General features: G+C 31.1%; 1 long non-coding RNA gene across 2 annotated transcripts; it reads right to left on the bottom strand.

Annotated features, from left to right (window-relative positions):
- Positions 1 to 11891: 11891 nt before the first annotated feature.
- Positions 11892 to 24177, bottom strand: LOC143083104 (uncharacterized). 2 transcript variants are annotated; one of them, XR_012980540.1, is made up of 6 exons: positions 24045 to 24177; positions 23686 to 23831; positions 19637 to 19710; positions 16693 to 16777; positions 14622 to 14834; positions 11892 to 11981 (listed from the first exon to the last, which is right to left on the bottom strand). It is a non-coding gene; the product is annotated as an uncharacterized LOC143083104 (long non-coding RNA). The 2 variants fall into 2 exon arrangements; XR_012980539.1 differs by lacking the exon at positions 24045 to 24177 and having other exon boundaries at positions 23686 to 24027.
- Positions 24178 to 25150: the final 973 nt, after the last annotated feature.

Genomic DNA, 25150 nt, shown 5'->3' with positions numbered 1-25150 from the left:
AAATGTTATGTTACAAAATGTAAAATGATTAGCTTCCTTTATTGTATTTCGACTGACAGCAATGAATTCTCTGTGATACTATATCTAGGATATTGTTTGCACAAAATGTTCCAGTCAATTGCTTTCTGTCATAATCTTAGATGAATTGCAATGAAACTAACCTCCTTGACGTTTGCAATTAGTTACATTCTGTTAATGGATATAAATATCCTTGCAATACAACAAAATGTGCCTAATTCCTAATTGCCATTTTAAAGTTCAAGAGATTGGAAGGTGGTAAACATAGCTCATACATGTCATTCTTCTTTTCGTTTTCATTCAAACTTACTATACATGAATTTAAATCGACTAAAAGTTAAAAATAATGTCTTAATGTATTTTCAGGATACGATAACTTAGCTTGTCAGTAGGCCTTCGAAACAAGTTAATATACACATCTTCATAAAATGTCACGATGGTATGCAGACACTAAAACAGTTTAACAAGCATTTGATTACTAAAAAAAGCTACAGACATTCGTTATATATTTATGACATATCAGTTTTATTCATTAAGAGAATCATTGTGTTGATAAAATTATTTAAATACGTATTGTTGCAGTGGCTATAAAAAGATGCATCAATTCTCACAAGACATTACACAACTGAAGAATAAAGGAAGGCAACTTTTAAATAAATATTATCATATGAAGTTCTTCTTTGGCTTTGAATACAAAGCTATGTTCTACTTCCAATAGGCAATAAAACATGGACTGCACGTGATTGACATTGACATAACATTCAACATTGCAATGTCATTTGGATTTGGAAAACACGGGAGATCAACATAGATATTTTTGTTGGTGTTGCTCGCTAGAAAATAAAAAAAAGTCATTCTACAATTGACTTTACTATACCAGTTCATTTAATATCGTTAAACTGTCGATTTTCTTAAACTTTTTTGTTCGTTAAATTAAACATAGTTTCGAGATTGTATTATAGGTCCGCTTTGAAGTACTCATGCTCAAAATTGGCCTATAATCATCAAAATAATGTTAACATGCCATGCGCTATGCTCATTTTAACATTGGTAGGTATTAAATAATTGTCACCATTAAACATACCACTAACGCTCGGTATTAAGACATTGTCAAATATAATGCATTAGAGCAAAGAGACTCCAGATACAAATCAAATCAAGATCAAGCGACGGGAAGTCGATATAGGAAACACAACACAGACATTGGGCACGAATATTTGCATTACAGGTCCATCTTGTAAAAGGGACATAGAATGTAATGATAAATTGTCATCACTCACCGGTGGCCCGGTCGAAATATAGTTGTCATTTTAAAAAGACAACATTCATGTTATTGATAAAGACATTTCAATCTTGACTCAGACTTGACATTTTATATATTTTCAATTGATCATTAAGGCTTTTTATTTAGTCCGGACTATAATGATTTTCCTATATACATTGTAATATACTCATTGACAAACCAATTAAGTCCTTTATAATCCTGCTTTTATCTTTCAATAATCTGACGGTAAACTTAATTTTGGATTTAAAATAAATATATTTAGTTTGCCATAGTATATAAGTAATTGATATCACACTGTGTCACTAAGCTGATTTTGAGCTTTAATTTTTCCATTTGATCATGGACTTTCCATTTTGACTTTTCCTCGGAGTTACCTTTTTTTGTGATTTTACTTTTTTCAAGCCTCAGTATTGTATTATTTTTATTATTCCAATACGATAAAAGTGGAGACAAACAATAATGTGAATATGTTGTAGATATGTTCTACTTGATTCAAAAGTATCTGTTTTTTTAGAATAATTTCATAATTTTTTTTTTAATACAAATAATTTCATTTGATATTAGACATTTATTTTATTATGTCGCATTTTTTTGTTCTTTCCTCCATTCTATCACATGATTTATGACTTACTTTTTATTTTTCAAATTAATTTAAATTCGTATTATAAAATTTAAAGCACAATCGTTTATTCGTTGGTTGAAATTTTCAGCAAAAAGTTAAATCACAAAAATACTGAACTCCGTGGAAAATTCAAAACGGTAAGTCCCTAATCAAATGGCAAAATCAAATGATAAAACACATCAACCGAATGAACAACAACTGCCATATTCCTGACTTGGTTCAGGCATTTTCAAATGTTGAAAACGGTGGATTGAACCTGGTTGTAAAGCGCTTAACTTCTCACTTGTATGACAGTCGCATCAAATTCTATTATATTTACAACGATACGTGAACAAAACAGACATTATAGGTAAAATTGTCGAAATAGGGGTAAAGCAGTCATCACTGTGTCACAATCTCAATTAGAACAAAAACAAATATTTAACAAAGAAGCACAAAAAGCATTTATCAAATTTAACAACCACTTTCATTGCTTACTCTAACATGTATTTCAAATCAACCTATAAAGGGTTGAAATATTTGAAGTTCTGTGACTGCATTTACATCAACCTTAGTGTAACAATGTATCCATTTTCAACCGAAACGATTGATTATCTTCACATTCACCTTTAATTTTATTTTGGCCACGAGCATCACTGAAGAGACATGTATTGTCGGAATGCGCATCTGGTGCAAGAAAATTGGTACCGTTAATTTTATTTAACATAAACTGACCAGTAATTAAGTGAGGTATAGGGTTTTCCCTTCGTCTGTTATTATAAAATATTCAAAGGGGTTGAAATAGATACCAATGAGTCTTGCACACTTCCCTCCTTTAGACTCAAATTCTGTGTGTGCTTTAATAACCCTGCATTAACGCACCAACATATCTAGAAAAAATATGGTTCATCCTATAATATAATTAGTTACATACACAAACATATTAATGTTATTCTATGGCGACGACAGCATTATATCATTGCTGACTGTACAATGATTATATTTTCATTATTTGTAACGGTTTTGTGATCACGTCTTGGAAATAACTGAACAGAGATTTAATGAGGAAAAAGTCAAAATATAACTCGTTGTCTCAAAAGATAACATTGAATACTAATTTTTAATAATTTTATTACTTTTAAATCCTAGACAAATCTTCATTGATTATCTGCGGAATGTATATCATAATCATTTTATTTTAATGTCAGCCAACTTTATGTGTTTTTTGTTATTCTTAAGATTCTTGAACGAGATACATTTCAGTTCTGTGACCTAATTTTTTTTATCAGTTGGACCACTTCCAAGGCCTAGAATTAAGTGGAGTTATTTTTTTTGCAGGTGGGCGATATAATAACATCTTTGAAAGATAAAGGAAATGGAAATAATAGAAAATCAGAAAATACGTATATCTTTACAGAAAAAAAACTCGGTCAACATGAAAGAGGAAACAAAAACAATATGTTACGCTTTAGGCAACATATAAACTTTAAGTTTCATAAACTAGTACAAGGAACTATGATAGGTCAGTACCATCATTTGCAGTATGCAACATCAGTTGTTAGATCAGAAATCAAAGTCAATCAGGAAAACTCGATTATCAAGTAGAGTACCAATACAGTTTAGATCAATAGCTCAATTTTGAGAATAATATCCTACAATAATGTTGTAACAAAGCTAGTAAATTCAGAGTACAAATGATTTTATTTTAAAAATGACGTGTTCCATCACCTTATTTCTCTATTATCTGTATTTCTCTAATAATTAAATATAGTTTATTATAAGACTCAACAGCATGTATATGTTTAATTAATGTAAATAAAAAAAGAAGTTTTAAGACAACATACAAATCAATGATACCAGACGCACATATAGAAGTACCCGTCGTAGGTTGCGACATTCTTCGTTCAGATTAAAGCCGATTTTGGTACAGACTCAATAGCCAAGGGTGTGCATTGAAGTCCGTATTTTGACGTATAATTGTTAACTTTTAATACATTGTGGCTTGGTTGGAGGGTTATTCCATTTACACTCATAATACATCCTATGATGTACATGTATAAAAAAAAACCGTCATTGCCAAAAAAATGCAATCTAGAAGGATAAGCAGATCCTAATCCAAATGTAGAACCGGTCTTCTGGCTCATGTGGTACCAAAACTGTTAATTAGTCAAATTCGGTAGGTCATATTCGGAATGGGATTGTAGTTATTAGCATGCATTTGTCAAATAAGTTGAATATTTAATGTGCACAGAGTCGACGTTACAAAGTAAGGCAATCACAATTGAAACTAGTAGACTTTTGAATATACAAGATTGATGACCCAAAGTCTGCATTTCTATACCAGCATGTTTGATTTATTGATACAAACGTACATTTTTGTAAAATTGAAAATTGGATATCGGGAATATTTTAAAGAGAAAACAACCCGACCAAAGAGCAGTTCAGACATAGCTTACATATTTCATTAGAACGGTATTCTAAATATGCCTTTTAACATTTCAACAGAAGTTTGATGGGGAAAAAATATATCTTCATGTCTCAAATAAATGATTTCAATAATATTATCTGTTTTAATCCTAGACAATGTTGATGATCTCGGGAATACATTTAATATGCCATTTTTTTGGTTAATGTCAGCTAACTTTTTTGAATTGTGGTTTTCTTGAACGATATACATTTCAGGACTCTTAACTTAAAGCAATTTATTCACTTAAAATGAATGTCTTCCGGGTTTAAGGTGTAGGTGCACATAATTTGATAGCTGGTGGACGATATAGTTTATCTTTGAAAATTAATGGCAATGAAACTGCAGGACATCAGAAGATATGCATATTGATTAAACCCATAAAAAAGATCGAGTTAACAACTGGTTAACAAAAAAAACCCCAAAATTATTATGTGTCAAGCTTTTGGCAAGATACATGCTTCTATACAGGAAGATAAGATATTTTAAGACTATTCTGCATATCTTATGACATCCTCCGTATAACACAATAGTCAAAGTCGATCGCTACAATTTGTAAATAAGGTAAAGACTCAAAAGCATTTATAGTGATGACACATTTTGGGTAATATTAATAAAGAATTAAGAAAACAACCCTTATAGTTTTTGTTTGTTATAATTATGTTTCATCATAATGCACGACAGTATATATGTTTGCTGGTTAATTTATAGAGGCAAGTATTATGCAAAATACAAACTTATTTGACTGTTTTTTTGGGGTGTACGAACAAACGAAAACTGGCACGAACGCACTATTCACAAAAAACAAGTAATATAAGAAGACAAAAGAAATATTTAAACCGACGAATCATATCGAAACAACCAGAGAACATTGGAGAATACAGGTGCACTGGAAAGGCTTGCAATTTTGGTTGTAAATGGAAAGTAAACCACTTATAATAAATTGCATTCTCTGATATTATATTTGAGGGTAGAGAAAAGGTTTTGTGGCTATCTAAAACAGCTGAAACAGCTGAAACATATCCGTGGTCATCTGTTACACATATATTACAAAACGGACAACCAAATCATGTAGGCATCCATTGAACTTTGAAAGGAATGACATCAACGTTATCATATAAAGATCCCCGTTTTTGTCGAAAACTGGTTATCGACCATTCCTATTGTCAATTTCTAAATGTAGGTCAATCAATGAAACAGACTTATCTGTACATGTGATATTCTTGTATTTTAAGTCTAATGTGATACATTCGATTCTAAATAGTCACTAAATGTGAGAAGACACCTACTATAGCGTTATGTGGTGTGACTTATTAGTGCTTGCTGGTTCCAATATAAATAAACGTGATGTAAACTGTAAGGAAGAACGTGTACCCATCATGTTTTTAAAATCTGAAATTTATTGCTGTGAAAGTAACTGCACTGATTGTTTTAGTTTAAACATATTTTATTGTTCAAAACAAATGGATTAGACACAAGTTTTGCAACTTAGTTCCGTCTTCTCCATATTTTTTTGATTGTTGCATTGACATTTGTGTTGTTTGTTTAATAGACATAGATTTACTTGCAGTAGAGCGCGCATAACTTGTTGAGATCTTTATTGCCATATTAAGTTCATAAGATTTTATATGAATTACATGATCACAGATATCAAAGAAATTGCCCGTTTTTCTTTTTTCTTTTGATCGTTATCTGTTTACAAGACATGACTTGAAAGGGACTAAACGATACTGTTATGCATTAACATTAATTAAACGATTATGTATAAACGGGACTAAGAAACAATTGGTATACATTTGTACAACCATTAGAACTAGAGATAAAATATACTATAGTTAAGTCTGCATTATATCTTGACTTACATCTAGAAATTGATAATGTGGGCCGGTTGAAAAGAAAACGTTACGAAGAAAAAGATAATTGCAGCTTCCCAGTTGTGAATTTTCCTTTTCTATATATATGTCTAAATTGTACTCCTAAAATTATTGGTAGCAGAATTCCATCCTGAAATTTAAAAGGCAGCTATCTTGGAATCATGATTTTTTGTTATGATAATTTGTTATTTGTTTGAAACTAGATTCCACTAAATCAACTTGATTTTATTGTTTACAACCAATCTGGTAAATCTTACATGTCTGCCATGGTTAAGGCAAAGAAGAGGTTGGAAAACTCGCAAAAATGTTTAACTCCGCAATATTTTGTATATACTGTCTCAAGTGAAGTGTCTGTTATGCCGTGAATATCGTTTGTAATTGTATAACATATTTTACTATTTATTTTGAACAGAAATTAGGCTGGTGGTTTTCTAATTGGACTTCCTATACATTGAATTTTGTCGTAGCCTTTTATAACTTGCTAAGAAGTATGGTTTTGCTCATTGTTGAATATTTGAAGGCCTCGTGATGACATATAGCTGCTAACATCTACTTCATTTGAACTTATGTTGATAGTTGTCTCATTATCAATCATATTGCATTTACTTATAACATATTACTACATTGTATGTGCGTTCTTATGCCCTTTTGTGTTTCAAGTGAAACAATTGTTGTTAATTTTGATAGTAACTCTTCATTATACACGACAAAAATTACATAACTGAACCATGTCGAACTTGAACTAAACCATGATACGAATGAACCAAACCATGACACAGATATTTTAGTAATTTTGAAATGAGTGCAAATGTAGGTTTTTTTTCAGAATAATTGATGGCAGCATTATATCACGCAGAAATATGTGATGAAACAGACAGAAAGATAATAAATTTTGTATGCACGTTAAACCAATTAGCAACTTTTAAATTTTGATATACGCAAGCTTTGTTCTGTGTTTGATCATTAACTATATGATACAACTTGTGATGTACTAACATATTTCCTTTATACAAAGGTACTTACCAGCTAGAATTATTGATCAGAAGTTCCTTTTACAAAATATCCGAATGTTAACATTTTTGCGTTGATTGTCATCAAAAACACTTAACACCGCGTCGGCCGTCATGTCAAACTTATCCAAACTATGACAAAATTACTGTACTAAACGCTCCTCGATAGGACGACCTTACTACCCGTGATTTCATCAGTTTATTAAGTTTTATTTGAAATACAAAATTTAATTTAACAAAGGTAACATTATATTTGTATTTTAAAAAATTTCATAGTAAATATAAAAGACATAGTAATAAGGAAATGTAGTATGACTATCAATAACAAATATCAACAACACAGAGTTCAAAAGATGAATTTCCAAAAATTTAGTTCTGCTCTGGTAAAGTTGATGACTACTTTAAATTTGCTTAAATATATCAAAATTGTTGTTTAGGCATTTTTAATTTGTTATTTTTATTAGAAATATTGTTATAAACATAAACTACGAAGTTGCAAATGCCATGAATTTGTGAAAGACCATCATTATAATACTTTTGTTGGCACAATAGAGAATATTTATAAGGGAAACTGACCTCACCGGTTTTTAAAGTTGTGTACATCTACGAAGTATACTGATTGGTAACTAGTTGTCTCATTATTAATCAAACCACATTTTCTTACTTTTGAACTGGTCAGACTTGTTATAATGTTTAATGAAGTTGAATAAGGGTATAGGATTATAGTCTCCAAATTTTCCGACAGTCAGTCCCATGATGGTGATGAGTCCGTTTCAATATGTGGAATGTATAAATTCTTCGGCTAGTCCGGTCAAAATCGAAATAGTATGCTCTGTGAAACTGTCAATGAAACCATGAAACCTTACAATGAATATTCGAGTGACAAAAATGATTGAATAGTTTTCTCGTTTGAATTGTTTTACATTGTCTTATCGGGGCCTTTTATAGCTGACTATGCGGTATGGGCTTTGCTCATTGTTGAAGGCCGTACGATGACCTATAGTTGTTAATGTCTGGGTCAATTTGGTCTTTTGTGGATAGTTGTCTCATTGGCAATCGTACCACATTTTCTTTTTATATAGTGTATGTAAAGTTAAATCAATGTTAACGTTTGTGATTTCAACATCTCTACCCTCTATGAAAACCTTTCTTAAAAATGCGTACCAAAATTATGTACCTAAAATGTAGCTTTTATGCCTAATTATTAAAGTTTTTATTTTATTTTATGAAAACTATCATCCTATCCATTTCATAAACAATTAAGATTAAAAATCAAACCATTGGTGACTATACTATAAATATTTCAGACTTTTAGTAACACATATACAAATAATAGATGTTCGCAGATGTAACTCTCAATCCAAGTAACAATGTGTAAAATGCAAACTATTATAATTCAAAGTACGATCTTCATCACGGAACCTTGGCTAACTCCAATCAGCAAGATAAAACGAGCATCAACTATGTCCAGTATGAATCCACTAAAACCGGTAAACCAACGGTCTAATCTATTTGTAAAACAAAAAACGAAAAAACACTGATGAACCAAACCAAGAAACGACAACCACTTAACAACATGTGCTGACTCAGGACAGGTGCAAACAACTGCAGCGAGTTTAAATTTAACAGGCGAATTATTGTTGATAATAATAAGAAATGATTCCAAACAGGCTTCAACCTGAGTATACTACAGAGTTCTATTATTAGGTTTGGCATTTATTCATCATATTGAACATGTTAAGGTAAAGGAACAGTAAATGGGCTATGTCGCAGAAATTTTCTAAAACTTTGCATTCAACCTTGACTCGTTGAACTACAAATGAAAATCGAAAAAATAATGCATTTATCTCTTTTATTATCTGAAATATTACAGATTGATTTCCTTCAATATGAGTGAATATTTGTATAGATAGCACATGGAATCGGCGACTAAAAAGCATCAAGTCTCTAATTCTACTCCATAGATTTTTCTTAAAAAACTATATGTTGTTGAAACATCAATTTCTGTTTTAATGATATAAAATAATAACATGGTCACCGACTTCGTTTTTTTTCTAATAATCAATCTGTTACCTTGTTGGTAGTGAAAAAATCCACTATTTACGGCCTGTAACGCGACGACGTTACGATTATTTCGTAGTTTTGTGGGATTTTTTCACAAAGAGCACGACAGTGGATGATGTATACCGTAAAAACGAAGTTGGTGACCCCATCTTTTTTTTTGCACCATAAAAACGGAAATTTATGTATCCACAACATACATTTTTTAAGAAAAATCTAGGGAGTAGAATTAAAGATTTCATGTTTTAAAGAAAATTATTTGAAGATTTTTAACCGATTTCATGTGATTCCTATACAAATTTTCATCCATTCTGAAAGGTTTCAATCAGTAATATTTGAAATGATAAATGTGATGAATGCATTATTTTTCGATTTTAAGTTGTAGTTTATCGAGCCAAAGTTGTATGCAAAATTTAACTTAAGTCTGTGACATAGCCCATTTACTGTATTTTGCCCTTAAGTGCATTTGAACACTCTTGCTTGCAGATTGTAATTAACGACAACATCTAATATACGTTATTGTTAATGATATACAATGAAACGCTTATTCGCAATGTTGATCTGATAAACTAACCAATGAACGCATTATCAGTCATACAAAATGATTTTCTGAAATCTTAAACTTACATAAATACCGATATAAATGTACCTCTTAAATATTCTTGCTACATTAGAGTCAGATTGTGTAAATCAATATGGTCAAATCAATAGAAATGTAACAAATGACAAATTTGTATCAGTAAATTCTATGTGGTTTTTGGTATCATTTCTTTAGCAGAGAGATTTAATTTAATAGTCATATTAGTTGCCTGTACTAATCATGAATGACACTTTTTTGGACATGACAATCTAATTTTTCAACTATTTTTGTATGTATTTTATCGGAACTACATTTAACTAAAGGCCTTATACAATTACATTTGTGCATATTAGGGTTCTTTATTAAGTTTTTGAGATATACAGTTTGACCTCTGACACAATATTTACTTCACAAATCAGACAAAAAAATATAATTAAGGTATGTTTAGATTGTCAATAACACTTCCCTGCTAAATGTGTTATCCAACGGTCCGAAACATCGGGAGCCTAAATCCATCAACTGAAAATACCACTTCTAAATACTGATGAATTCAGTTGAGGATTATTCCAGGCTATGGGCTAAACGCGAAAAAAGACGTAGATACTATTTTCGAATGGATTGAGGCTGTGAGGTCGTTGATGCAAATAAGAATTAAGAAACTTAATGGGTCAAGCAATACCCATGCTACTTCAATATTTAAAGACCTAAATGTTGGAAAACACTGATCCTACCTCCATGACAAATATGTTGTTGTCCCCGCAGATCAAGCCCAAAACAACATCGTTTGTATGTGTAAATATCATTACATTCCTCACAAAAGAGGAAATCCTGGATCACAGTCCGTATGTCGTAACTACAGTCCCCTTCTCGTCTCACGAATATGACCTACCGAATTAGACTATTAACCTGGTTTATAATAATACGAGTAACACGACGGATTCCATATATGGAGCAGAATCTGCTTACCCTTCCGAAGCACCTCATAATACCCCAAGGTTTTGGTGGGGTTCGTGTATTATGTTTGTCTGTTTGTCTTTTCTTTTTAGCCATGGCGTGGAAAGTTTGTTTTAAGTCTATGAGTTTGGCTGTCCCTATGGTACCTTTGCCCCTCTTTCTGTTCTTTGATCAGGTTCTTGTCCCTTTGACACATTCCTTATTTCTATTCTCAATTTTATTGGAACATTGGCCACAGTATGAACTTTCGGCCAAGGAACAGTAAATAGGCTATGTCACAGATTATAGTAAACATTTCGCATACCAGTTGGGCTCGTAGAATTATATCTGAAAATCGAGAAAATAATACGTTTATCTCTTTTAATTTCTGAAATAGTACTGATAGAATTCTTTCAAAATAGTTAAACATTTGTATAGTAAGCACATGAAATTGGCGAAAATAATCATCAATTTACCTCAAAATCATCAAATTTTATGATTTTACTCCATACATTTTTCTTACCATTGTTTCTTCATACATTTCCGTTTTAATGATACAAAATAGGAATATGATTACCGACTTTTAGATGTATTAAAAAATCCGATGCCTAGTCAATAGTAAAAAACAACTTAAAAAATCATTGAATTGGTCGCTAGCTTGATTGGTCATCTACCACGCGATGACGTACGAAACTTTCGATGTTTTGTGCTTTTTTTTTACCAAGAACAACGCTTTGCTTGATGTATACCGAAGTATTATTATTTTACATCATTAAACATGTTTAAAGGGTGATGTTTGCATCAACATCATATAGTGTTTTTTTAGAAAAATCTATGGAGTAAAAATTGGAAATTTATGATTTTAACATAAATTCATGAACGTTTTTCGAAGATTTTATGTGCTTTCTATACAAACTTTTTTTGAAAGAACGCAATTAGCAATATTTAAAGGGGAAAAAAAGACAAAGGCTTCATCGTCATTTTTATTTTTTAACACTGAAACACACATTAATGAACTAATATCAACTATTTCACTTATGTTTACTATATTATACAAAATAACAAAAAAAAAAATAAACTGCAAGTATTTGTTGGACTATCCATAATACGTCTTTTTCATTTTCGAATGTCAAACATTTGCCCTGAATTAGAAACCTATAAAAACAGAAAATACAAATTTTAAATTTATTTCAGTTAATTCTAAATAACAGTATAATTGACATGTTTGAAATTCATTTCAAATAAAATTATATATCTGAAAACATCAAAACGTGTATTAAAAATTAGTTTGTTCTACTGTACACTGATTGAAAAAATATTGTAACCATCTCTTTACATCAGTACAAAATGTTTTGATCTGTAATATGCATAAATTACTTTAAATATGAGCATTTCAAATTTGAACCAGTGTTTTTGTAATTACTTATTTTTTATAACTTAACAAGCAACAATTAAGATGTTCTTGTTGCATTTACATATTTGTTTGATGTGAATTTTATATTATTTCATATCGGTTAAGAATCAGCTTCTCTTATTAGATAAAAATGGGCCACATGCCATTTTTTATTCTTCAGTAATAAATTCCAGCAGTCATTATCAGAACAAAACGGACCGGAAAACCGGTCATTAACAACGGACTTTTACATGATAATGACCGGTGGGGCGTGGTTTGTCTATTTGAGTGACGTGTCGTAATAAAACGCAATCGTGATTCAGACATGTTTACAGTTTACAGTTGAAAATGGAAGACACGTCTGCTACTACTGACAATTGTAATGACCGTTTTGCAGTACTTTCTGAAGCTGACAGAGATAAACTCCTCAGCAACAAAGCAGCCACTAAATTTGCAGTCAAGACTTTTCATGATTATTGCATGTTAACGGCGAACTACCAGACGACCGTGGCCATTGACCTGCTACCCGACATGGCTCTTGATCAACTGCTTGAAAAATTCTATCCATCAATAAGAAACAAGAATGGAGAAAAGTATTCTGTTCAAAGCTTGAGGTCAATACGAGCCAGCATTCAAAGGTAGGTACACTCGAGCTGCATTGTGAATGTTTACTGTTTGCCAAAATAATAATGGTGGTCGATATGTCTCATTTTCTGGAACTTTATTTGTGCAAGTGTAGATAATTATGTTACTGTGTATGTTGATAATTTTAAATATCAATGAATTTTGTGCCCGAATCAATTTGTTTACATGCTCTCCAGGCACGTTTCTTTAGTTTTCTGGGTAGAAATATATAAAAGAAGATGTGTTTTGATTGCCAATGAGACAACTCTCTGTAAAATGACACAGAAATTAACAACAATGAGCAAATCCCACACCCCATAGTCTGCTACAAAAGGCCCTGATTTTCGTGGGAATACACTGCATCTGAATTTGAATAACTAGCTTTAATTCATGTATATTTTACATATACTATACCTATAAACATGATAAATGACAAATGTACAAATCATAGTACTGTGGATTCATTTATTTTCGTGGGTACCAATTTTTGTGGATTGATGAAAACTTGCATATTCGTGGATATGTAAATTCGTTGTTTTTGGCAAATTCTGCATACATTCCATTAAAATCAGTATTTCGTTGAACATTTAAATTCGTGGTTCCCCTGTACCCACGAAATCCACGAAAATTGGTATCCAACGAATATTAATGAATCCACAGTAAATTGGATGTGTATTTATATGTGTTATTTATTTTTCAGGCCCTACACTGAACCGCCACGTAAACGGGAGATCAACATTATCAGCAGTGAAAATTTTAACCGTAGAAAGGCTATGTTTGAGGCTGTGTGTGTAGACTTGAAAAAAAGTGGTCTTGGTGATGTAACCCACAATCCTGTGATTAATAATGAAGATATAGCAAAGATATCTGCCTAATTCAAAACTTGGGAAACAGATCCAGTAGTCCTTATTAGAAAGGTTTGGTTTGATCTAATGATTTTTGGCTGCCGTAGAGGAAGGGAGGGACTGAAAGAACTTTCAAAAACTTCCTATGTTGTTGATTGTGACGGATTGGGTCAAAAATTCATTAAAAAAAATGAATAAGAATTGACAAAAAATCATCGCACTGATGTAGAAAATTCGTTCGGTAGGATAATTTACGAAGAAAGGGATAGCGACTTGTGTCCAGTTGCGTCTTAAACTTTTTATCTAGGGAAATTGAACCATAAATGTGATGTACATTTTCAGCGTCCGCGACCAAATTACCATACAGCAGATGAGACATGGTTCAGGAACAAACCACTTGGAAAAAATACTTTAGGTACATTAATGGCGAAAATCTCTAATTGTGCTGGATTATCAAAAGTATATACTTATCACTCCATCCGATCAACATCTATACCAACTCTGAGTGCAAGTGGTTTTGAGGACAGAAAAATCAAAACTGTATCTAATTACAAGTCACTACAAAGTACTGAAAGCTACTCAAGGGACTCTTCACTCCCACAAAAGAAAAAGATTTCGAAAGCTCTTGCGTCATCATTATACAATACTACAGCAGAGATACATGTACCGTCTACTGAGAACAATGCAATATAAGCAGTGTCAATAACATTTCTTCTTCGATAGGAAATGCTGTTGCCATTAGAGCACCAACAACTGTTGCAACAGTACCACAAACTGTTTACAACACTAATGCATCTAGTACATGTATGCAACTTGATGATATTGACTTTCTCAGTCAATACCACTGTCCTGTGGACAGTCCATATATCATGATAATGACCAGTTTTTCAATAACTATTATGTAAATATAACTATATACATAGATAAACTTACAAAAGTTACTTTCACAGATGTAGTAATAATTATTTGAACATATATAGTCTAACCAATGTGCATCTGAAGAACGATACATGACACAATTATTCTTTGTGCCTTTTGACCCCAAACCACTAAACCAGTTATTGTAAGTGTTGATTGACTGGTCATAACTCCATCGAAACTGACCTTCGTGCAGATCTGTCAATCCAATCCAGTAATTTAGACCTTCTGTGAAAAAAATATCTTTTTCAATTAAAGTAACTTACAGCAGATAATGTTGAAAACAAGTTTTTCCTATATGTCAACATAAACCCTTGATCATTTGATGTCATATTTGATTGAATAAGAGCAATTTCTTTACAGAGTTTTTAGTAAGTTCATGTAAGTTTTCCATTTAGTTCAATTTAAACCAAAGTCTTCTTATCGCAAACTAACTTCCGAACACATTTTGTAATACAAACCGAGTCGTGTGCGAAATATAATATTTTCTTGTAGTTTACGTTCACATTTATTATTGTCATTTCAATCAGCCAAAATATATATTTTGTTATTAGCACTCTACAAACTTGGACATCATAGAGATAAGATACACTTTTATTACCAGTATGGATAAATTAGCATGGTGTTACCGTCACTGTAATTGTGTACCTACTACGTACATGTATTTTCCAATGAAATTATAATTTACCGAGAACATGGGCTTTGTTTTACTGAAATCTATCCGACCGGTTACATTTTCTTAAAGGACTTGATCTTATACATGTTATATTGGTATCTTTTTAATATAAGATACCGGGGTACAAGTTTCTTGATTTTTAAATCACAGAATAAATATTTATTTGTTAAGCAAACAGTGTTACAAATTCCCGAATCATAGTTACAAATACTGTGCATTAATAAAAGATAACTTTGAGACACCCTTTAAGGTGTATCTGCTGCAAAAAAAAATGGAGTACATTATAACAAGTAGCATCATAGACTATATAGAAACAAACAAAATCCTTTGCGACCTCTAACAAGGGTTTCCAAAAATCGAAATCCTGTGATTTATAACTATGACAATTCACAAAAAGAACGACGTTACAATAACTGCAAACAAAATATCCAAACATTTTTTTTATTATTTACACCATTTTAGCATACTTATATTCTAAGTACATCACTAATTAAATAAAGTACTTAATATTCTAGTTAGATTGTAATACATATTTAGATCTGATACTAGCTTACAATTCACCAATATGAAAATAAGGAGATGTGGTGTGATTGCCAATGAAAAAACAATCCACCAAATTTCAAATGAAGTAGATATAAGCGAGTTCTCACAATTAATCAAACTGTAGTTCATCGGTTTTGATTTGAACATGTACAAAATTGCATAAGAATTTATTATGAGGTACAGTCATTGATTATTTCGATTGTTCGTGTAATTTTCAATAAAATTCCTTTAAAAAAAAAGAATTGTCAGTTTGATTGTAATTTTCCTCATAGATTCCGGTATATCTTTATTATCTTAGGTAAGAACTGATATTGGTAAATTACAGGTAAACATCAAGATACCAGACCGTATGATTATCCCCTAATCCCTTATGTTGTTTTAGTCTAATTATCAAATGTTGGAGAAACGTGACTAAAGCATTAATTTGGGTAGCATGTCTCCTTAGGGTGGTTATTAAGCAACTTTAATATATGTTTTATAGAAGGCTCCATGAGGTTATTTTGATTGGTGACTTTTTTCCCGTGACCTTTTCTTCTATGACGTTTTTTTCGTTTATCCTTATTTTGCCATGAGTGGAAGGGAAAATTCTGTCGATTGGTCATAATTCATAGGGCGATAAATTTAAAGAATTATATAATTAGGGTATAATTGCTTATTTAACAAGTCTATGAAATTATTTTTCAACAGTCAAGTGTTTACGCAATTAAGAAGATACTCAATGATTGTGAATGAAATAACACTCAAGCAGACCCCAGGTGCGAAGTCGTTTGCAAATCAATAGTTTATGTGTTGTGTGGTTTTTAAGAGATATCAAAGAATATTATAAAAAATACGACTATAATAATGATTAAACATTAAAATATGTACTTAATGGTCTATTGGAAGACACCCAGCTGTTTTCAGAACTGTCGTCAATTTTCGCTATATATCCACCAATTTCTCTGCATTTTCTCTACGACGATTTAGAAATAAAAAAGATAGGCATATTATAGCAATGTGTCATAAAAAGAATATTTACTTGTTATACATGTAAGTAAATGCACGACGACCGCCAATATTGGTAAACAAAACTGTTTTATACCCTTAATTGCATATTTGATCATCGTCTGTTTGAAAACGTTTTTGTTTGGTTCTATTTCAATTTGTTAGTTTTCAGTATTCTGTGTAGAGTTTTGTGTACTGTAGATTTTGTTTACGTTTCTTTCGTTGTTATTTTTGTTTGTCTTTTTAAAAATCGTAGTTGAAACTGAATGACCATTAGTTTCTGGATACTTTTTATTCATTCATACATATTTTCGTACTTTCTGTTCTTCTTACAACAAAGTTTTTTTTATTTACCTATGTACATTTTTTAGCGGCATTTTGTACAAGGTCATAGCTGATTTTACTTTAAATCTCACTTCCCCTTTTTTTATTAATTTTTAAATTATATTTTGTCATAGACCAAATTTATTCGTAAGACAACTATTCACAAGAGACATCAAATGAAACAGAAATTAAAAATAATAGGTCACCAAACGGCCTTCTTCAATGATCAAAGTCCATACCATATAATCAGCTATGAAAGACCCCGAAATGACAAATATGTGAAACAATTCAAACGAGAAAAACTAAGGGTCAAATGTATGTACAAAAAAAGAACGAAAAAAAAACAAATATGTAACACAGCAACAAGCAACAACTACTCTTTTACAGGCTCCTGATTTTGAATAGGTACATACATACAGAATGCGGCGGGGTTAAAGATGTTACGGGAACCCAACCCTCCATCTAACCTTCGACAGTGGTGTAACAGTACAACATAAGAACAAACTATAAAAAACAGTTGAAAAAGGCAACATCTAGGGTCAATTACATACAAAAGTAATTAATTACATTCCAATTACATTGATTTTTAAAATTACATTACAAATACATTATCAATGTTATTAATTACTTTTCAAATACTTTTATCTAAAGGCATGTAAGAGTTATGTTATTTAGAATACAAGCATGAAAATGAAAACAGACTCACATAGAATGAACTAACAACATGTACAATTGTTTAGGTACAAATATACTGGTCCAGTGTGTTCACTTTTAACAAAAAATACATTTGAACAAGATTTGTTAAGGGAAAAAAAACTTGTTTTAGAACAAGTCAAAATTTTCAAATTTTTTGGACTCCAATTTTGTTTGTTTTGGCTGTTGTTTTTAGATTTTGTAGAAATTGTTAAAATAACATCCAACGGTACTGATTTTAACATGTACTTTTATGGTTAAAAAGGGAATGCCTTTGGAATTTTAAGCAAGGGAAAAAATTGTACTTAATTATTAGTTAAGTGAAAGAAATAACCCGAGTCTAAATAAAGGCAACAGTAGTATACCGCTGTTCAAACTCATAAATCCATGGACAAAAAAAAAAAAAAAAACAAAATCGGGGTAACAAACTAAAACTGAGGGAAACGCATTAAATATAAGAGGAGAACAACGACACAACACTACAATGTAACTAAGATTATTGTTGATTATTAGAACAACAAATTTACAAATTGTATTTATTAAATTGGTATTTTTTTTTAATTTTAAGACTTTTAATGTAAACATGTAAAAATTAGTGACTTAAATATAAATAAAGATTAATATACATGCTGTAATGAATAATAAAATATCTTGAGGAATATTAATGTTTATCATCATGATAAATGTTTAAAAAGTATTAAGAAAAATTAAAGTACCAAGTACAAACTAAATGAAGGGAAATAAAATACAATTTGAACCAGAAGAGACAAAATGTTTTAAATTTCTATGTTATGTAATTATTCAAATGTAATTCAAACTATTTGAAAAGTAACCCATACTTACATGTATAAATAGGCAATGCAATTCATTACTTTCAATGCTCTTCAATTACATGTAATTGAAAATATGCTCAATTGCACATTACATTGAATTACTTTCAAAATTGTAATTAATTACAGCTTATTTCAATTACATTTCTAGTTATCCACAGGTCTGGAAAAGCTGAACTCATCAGATGGATACAAATAGAAATGCATCTTTCAAAAGAACAGTGCGGATGTGGTCGGGTACTTGTACAACTCAACAACAAAAGGACACTAGGTACAGATCTTAGTGTACTCGCAATTACCGAAAGATAGTTCAAAGCCACATACAACTAATAAAAAAATCTAGGTCTAAACTGTTAATCAGAAAACATCTAACGGATTATGCCAAGAAACAGGCACTGACAGATTGTAGATCCATTTAAGTGCACATGTATAATCCAATACTATAATTGATTTGGTTTGCCTTTTTATTTACAGATAACACATTCAATATTAATGTTCACATTTTTTGTAAATATGTCTTTTGTTTGATTTTTAGCCATTTCAATTGATATTGTATAATGTCTTTCAATGTTGGTTGTATGTTTTCGCTATCATTATATGTTGTGACGTTACACTATTGTTTCATGTAATGGTGAAGGTTGGCACCTATTAAACCGTTTAAACGCAAAGTCAGGAACCTGTTGGTAAGTTTTTGTCCTTTGTTATCTACTGGGTGTATTTCGTTTCTCGTTCTTGATACAGATTAGAAGGATGGTTTTCCTGTTTAAATGGTTCTACACTATGCGTTTTGGTGCTCTTTATAACTTTCTGTTCAGCATGAGCGTAGGCTCCGTGTTAGAGGCCTCTTGCATCTTATCAAACAGAAAAGAAGGCAATGATTAATTTAAAGTACCGTGTCATGCCTTGTACAAATGAACATATAGTCTGTCTGTATCCATGCAATTAATCAGTAAATAAGATTACACTAAATTATTTATTACCTCTGATGTGAACCAGTTGACTTTCTCAGTTCCAAAATAATAACAGTGTCCGTTATACTTCTGCCATTGTCGTGCTTTATTTAAAAAAAATGAAATAATTCAGATAGCTGTTATATTATTATTATAGAAATGAATACACGGCAAAAGTTCCGATAGCGACTTACACCTGTGTATGACGCTTAGGAATATTGTTTGAAATAAAATTATAAATAGCGGTTGTTTTACTTCTTTTTCGGTCTAATTTTGAAATACTACTACTATGCCCAGCTTACAAGGACATTACAATGTTCTGTTCTTCAGTCTAAGGTTTAACGATTTCTCAAGATCCTTTTGTTTTATCGTTTTGACACACAATAAAACCTAAAAAAGGTGTGCGTAATTGGATGCAGTCGAAGGGAATGTTCATCGATTCTTGTAAATATAAATATAGAAAAAACACAGGATGTGTATTTTAATTTGTTTTATATACAGTTACGTAAAAATAAAATTGATATTCACCACTAAATACGGTTTCTCTGAACGAAAAACTGTGTTCATTTTGAATTTACTTGTGACTCCCCTTGAAATCGAACGCGTGTGCGCAAGGGTAATTTTTGTATTATATGTTTCTGATTTTACTTTTTATTATTTATTGTCTAATCTTAAATGTTTATATGCATGTATAAAAATGTATTAAGATAATTTCATTTCAATTTATGCTTAGAACTTGTATTTCGAAATATATACATAAACAAATATATTCTTAACTCTAAATGTGTAAGTGGACAATATTTGCTATTGTACAGTTGCAATAAGGACATTCTTATTCATTAGCATTGTTATGCAACCTTGAATGTACCCCGTGATAGTCCGTATGCGAGCAACGCTTTCAAAAAGAATTGGTTCTAAAAAAAAACCTTACGAAAACTACAAAAGAGGGGCGAAAGATACCAGAGAGACAGTCAAACTGATAGATCGAAAATAAACTGACAACGTCAAGACTAAAAAACAACAGGACAAACAGACAAATGATAGTAAAAAAGACACAACATAGAAAACTATTGAAATTGACATCAAATGGGAATCAAAGGACAAATGCATGACGTAATCTTGAGCGATGTGGTCGACTGATCATTAAGTCTTGTGTATGATAAAGTTCTCGAACAAATAATATGTCATGACGGACACAACCCGGACAAATACAGAATCTTATTTAGACAATGATTCATTAACATGACTAACTAACGCAAATAATTCTACATTAAAACAACACATCACAACTATTAAAAAGATATGGGTAGGATAGTATTATGTAAATACCATGTATAAAAACCTTTAAAAGAAACAAACAATGGACTTATCTACAAATAAATTTAACATTGGTTTACATCGGATGACCGTGAGGGCCAGTATTTCTACTTTCGTGTTGGGATTGTAACCGATATATAAACATGATAAATACGCGAATATTATCGAGTGCAAAATAACATTCCTTATCGCTTGTTATAACTTAATTTTTTCAATGGATACTCCTAAAAATGATTATTTTAGAACATAAATTAATAATTTGAACATTTTTTGACGTTGGAAATATATGTATAATTAAAAAATCTTTACTATCTATGCACACGAAAAAACAAAGTGTGTTAATGCATGTGGACGAAAATGTCAAGAACGTTTGCAATATCCCATTCAGAACAATCGGTCTTTGCTCTCTCTCAAGGACCGATAACTCTGCATGGGACATTAAACGTTTTGTGGGAAAATACGAATGCCTTCTAAAATCCAATCTATTCGAAAAATCGAATCAATACAGAAGAGTGTCCATCCTGCACTTGCACTGCGCTTTTATTAATATAGTACAATAGAATGATATACAAATTGATGAAAATTATATATACATGTAACAGATTTGTATCACTACAATATAATTGTTATTACGATGAGGTTTAATTTATCATCCACGAACGAACTTGTCTCAAAAAAAAATATATCTGAACTTTAAAGTCATAAGAAACCTCAAATTAAAAAAAAATATACATATGTTTTTTTATAACTAAATGGATAGTTTTCATTATACAACTTACGACACATACTTTTTTCTGAGGAAAATTCTTTCATTTTTCCACATTTAGAAGAAGTTTACTTATATTTAATTGCTTGCTTCCAGGAAGCAATTCACCGACATATTTTCCGTATGCATAGTGACCTGAGCGTGACCCTCCTTGCAAAAATCCGGTGATAGCAATACGCATGGATCTGTCATTAAAATAAACAATTATCTGATTATACATGTTAAACACGTGCTCAACACCCATGCTTTTTGTTATTTGTTTACTATAAGGTGACAATCGGTAAACTTCGGCTTCATAACACGGCATTTAATGAGCAGCCATATTTGCTAAATCATAACAGACAGAGAGAAATAAAATTGACGATTATACGATATATTTGAGTAAAAAATAATAAAATCGTGCACAGAGGACTAAGTTTACGATAAATACATGTATTGGTTCAAGAATTAGATAAACATTATTTTTCACCACTCACTCGTTTCATATGACTTTAACCTCACTTTCAGGTATAAAGATGTGATTTTTATCTGAGACAAGTGCTTGTGACCACCCACAAGAACTTGCGGTCATCCGGTGTTCAGTACTTCAGTACTTTGATTATCTCCTACTGTAGACAAGAAAAATTTTGAATCGAACAATTCAGTTAGAATGCTTCTAAGAGTTTGACTAGAAACTGATATTACTATACAGAGGTCAAACTTATAATTACATTAAAAAATATCTAAAGTCGAAAACGAATTGCGAGAAAAAAGCTACCAAGTGAGAAGTACAAATATATACCAGAAATGTATAAAAGACATTAAAACAATAAAACTAGAAAATGGTAAAAGGTAGAATTTTAGAAATATTTATGGAGATTAAGTTAAAGGATGAAATTAAAGTGTGGAAAGATCATCAGGATACTTTTCCGACAAAAATTGAAGTCTGACCTGTTTGCAATGATAAACATAGATCATTGATATTATTAGTTACATAGTGTGCTAGTGACGTAATACGGTATATATGGGGTCAGTAAATTCCATATGGGGATTCGAGCGTAAAACGGTATATATGGAATTTACTGACCTCATATATACCGTATTACGTCAATAGCAAACTATGTAACGAATTTATCTTACCGACTATCTTTACGTGTAAAATTTAGACCAGTGACCTATCAAAATGAGCAAGTCTTCAATACAGTTAGCATTAACATGATTAAGAAACTACTCCATTGATCCTACAAAAACAGATGCCAACAATGACAACTTGTTAGCTTTAAATGTGTTTTATGAATTTATTTCAATCTTAATCATCAATTTCTTCGTCTGTTGGAACCTTTAAGATTTTTTCTAAGTACTGTTTTGTTTGCTAAAGGGACGTAACACCACTACTAACAGTGTATGAAATAAGCCCCGCCTCCCTACTACCTTATATGGAATATAAAGGGAAGTAACTCCACTACTAACCGTGTATGAAATAAGCCCCGCCTCCCTACTAACCTAATATCAAATATACACGGTTTCCACGAGGTCGCTTTTAACCAATCACATTCATAGAAATGTATAGGAGGTAAGATAAATGGAAATACTATAGCAGAATATAAGTTTACGAAATTTAATTGTAAATGGTAATATTGATAAATAAAAGTCACAGTAGTAAATCGCTGTTCAAAATTGAAAAATCGATTGAGAAAAACAAATCCAGGTTACAACTTAAACTGAGTGAAACATATCAAATATAAGAGGAGAACAACGACACAACAGAAATACAACACTAACATTGTTATAAATTTTGATGAACTATTTTAAAAGTAAAGTTGGTTCTTCATCCTTCACATTATTGAACAAAATGCCATGACTCGGTTGATACTTTGTTACATCATACAAAAGAAGGGAAAAATACAAAGAACATATTGATGTGGATCGGCATGAACCATCACATACATTTCTGCATATTATAGCAATTGATTGGTATGCATTAATTATAATTTCTAGTCATAAAATAACAACTTACCTTTGAAATCGTTTTCTACTAATTATAAAATCTTCCCATCCACATCTTTCATATTACTTTTCAAAGTGGTCAAGGTATTCTTTACATCGGTTTCCAAAGTATCAACAGTTTCACTAAGATTCGTTTTCAAAGCAATAAGTGCGTTCCTAGATTTGTTAAAATCTTGGTTAACTACACGGCTTGGAAAACTTAAAACACTTTCACAGATAAACACAATAAAAACAAAAAACTTCATGTTCATCATTTCACTGTATGAAATTGGTATCTATAAGGTTAGCGTTATTACATTATGTACCACATACCAAAATTATTATTTCAAAATTTTTCCAAATATCTATGATGAGAAAAGTAAAAATTACCTTTGGTTTTTACAGCTTTCACATATAACTTCTGATCAACTTTAATCAAGAACTCTAAAACCAATAGACCTGTAGCTTTAAATAACAAATATTGGGAAAACACCCAAAAAACAAAAAAAAAAATATACTGGCTATCTTAATCAATATAAAAGAAGTTTGAAAACATCCAAATTCTAAAAAAAAAACCGAATTATCAGTTAAATTCCTTCCTATCATAGTAACTCAAACTGTTGTATTATGATTTATGACTTACTAAAACATTTACGCACAAGAATATCTAAGATTCCTTAGAAAACATTAAACAATGCATGAAATCGTTTCAAAGTAATAGCATTCCGTACGTATTTTTAAACAAAACGCCATTTAATAACAGACAAGATGACATACCGACGTCTGACAATGATCATATGTGCTCCAATATATTACATAAAGATAAAATTAAATCGAAATACTGACACTTGCCACACATAAAAGTTTTAGAGGTTTGTTCAACATCTTCTGAAAAATAATACATAAATTTAGGAATTTCAACATTCAAATGTAAAAAGCAGAACATGAAATAAAGGTACAGATATATGTCTATGTATTTGCTTTAATGTGTCTAAAAAGGTTAAACAAAATAATTTATATGAGATTTTTGAAGTACAAACAAATACAGTATTCGTTAATTTTTTAATTTAAGGGAAAAGAGGGGTATATAGGAATTACTCGATCGGTTTCTATGTTTGTCTTTCTGTTTCGTTTGCCATAAGCCTTTTTTGCGCTAGGTAAGTACATTATCGAACATGACCGTTACATAGTCGGGGAGAATTCATTACGTTTGCGGGCAAGTTTGAAGTACATTTTCCTGCATTAATTTACTAGTAAAGACTGGTAAATTATACTCATGTGTTTATTTATCAACTTAAAACTACCCATTCCCTTTGTCTTCTTTTCACGAAGTCTGAGATGGAAGTTGGATATGATCTGATACTGAAAACTATTTCACCAATTATCGGTAGTCTACGATATCGCATGTGATTGTTACTTTTACGTATTCCTTAAATGGTATCAAGTTCAGTGAAATTAGTGCTATTTTGTTGGTCAGCAACTCAATTGTGTTATAC

This window comes from Mytilus galloprovincialis, chromosome 7 (genome assembly GCF_965363235.1).
Source record: "Mytilus galloprovincialis chromosome 7, xbMytGall1.hap1.1, whole genome shotgun sequence".
NCBI classification, from domain to species: domain Eukaryota; kingdom Metazoa; phylum Mollusca; class Bivalvia; order Mytilida; family Mytilidae; genus Mytilus; species Mytilus galloprovincialis.
The sequence above is the reverse complement of the archived record's forward strand: the minus strand, read 5'-3'. Positions and strand labels throughout refer to the sequence as shown.